Source organism: Hipposideros armiger, unplaced genomic scaffold (genome assembly GCF_001890085.2).
Source record: "Hipposideros armiger isolate ML-2016 unplaced genomic scaffold, ASM189008v1 scaffold_1667, whole genome shotgun sequence".
Lineage (NCBI taxonomy): Eukaryota > Metazoa > Chordata > Mammalia > Chiroptera > Hipposideridae > Hipposideros > Hipposideros armiger.
The window spans coordinates 15,300-16,763 of record NW_017733017.1 but is presented as its reverse complement, the minus strand read 5'-3'; positions in this window follow the sequence as shown (position 1 = coordinate 16,763).

Genomic DNA, 1,464 nt, shown 5'->3' with positions numbered 1-1,464 from the left:
CAGTTGATTGGCTGTGGGATTTTTCCATGTTCACAGCTTATGGGTTTCTGCGCTGGGGGGTTTACCACATCCAGTGTGATTTACCCCAGTGGGCTCTGTTGCCTGTTCAGACTGCCCGATGGGTGTGCCAGTTGTGGGGCTAATTGTGCGGTATTCTTCTGTGGTGAAGCCAACCTCCAAGTAGTGTATATTGGTTCTGGGGACTCTTGGGAAGGGTTTTGGTGTAGGCCAACATCACCCACTGCTTGTGACGAGCCTGGGACTACCTGGTAAGAGCTACGAAGTGATCCATGGTTGTTCACTGCCTGTGCTGGACCTGGAGGTGAGTTACAGAGGCCATACTGTGAACTGAGGATGGCTGCTACCAGTTCCGGGCCTGGGGTAACTCTGTAAAAAGCCAGGACACACCAAAGCCTGCTTCTACCTGCTGTCAGTTGCCACTTCCAGGAAGGTTTAACTGCCAATAAAGCCTCCTATGGGATACAGTTGGGTGTTGCCGCCTCTCAGTGAGTCAACAAGGCCAGCTGCCAAGCTCACCAAGCAAATGAGATTCAGCTTTGGCTGTAAGTGTAGGGAGTGGGCTCAACACAGGAAAGATGGCACCCAAGTCCAGCTGCTTGGGAAGAGGACCCCACACAGTGAAAATGGCAACTTCCATAATTTTCCAGCTTATACCCTGAAGCCACAAACCTCAGTCTGCCCTTCTTATGTCTCTGATGCCCCCTGAGACAACGTCCCTCTGCCAGAGCTCAGGGTGAGTACCTGCCAGGTGGTGAATGTGTTTGTGGGCCCTTTAAGAGGACAGCTGGGTTTCATGTCACCTTCTGTCCCACCCAGAAGGTCAGAATCCCCAGTTTTTCACAGCCAGGTATTGTGTAGGCTCCTCTTCCTGGCACCAGAACTTGTGTCTATGATGCATGGTGGAATGCTGGGGTCCTTTGCTCCTTTGGGGGAACCTCCATGGCTGAAATATTCCTCCCAATTTTCATCTGCCACAGAGAGGTGGGGCCTGTCCCTTTTGTATCTCTGCCCCTCCTACCACTCTCAACGTGGCTTCTTCTTTATATCCTTCTATTCAGCTATACTTCAGACGGTTCTCCAGGTGATTGTTCTATAATTTCGATTTTCATATATGCCTTAGAATTCTTCTGTGAATATCTACAAAAATTTCTGCTTAGGGTCTTTATTGGGACTACATTGGTTCTAGAAATCAATTTGAAAAGAATTAACATTATTGTGTCTTTCAATCCACAAACACAGTAATTCTCCTTTTTCAGATCTGAAATTTCAGAATTGTTTGTATCTTTCAGCCTACACATCTTGTACATCATTTGTCACATTTACCCCTAAATATCATAATAGTTGATACTATTATAAATTGTATATACAGAGATTGCCAAAAAAATGTATACACACTTTAAGAAAGGAAAAAGCTATTAAAATTGTAATACTCAATACTGATAG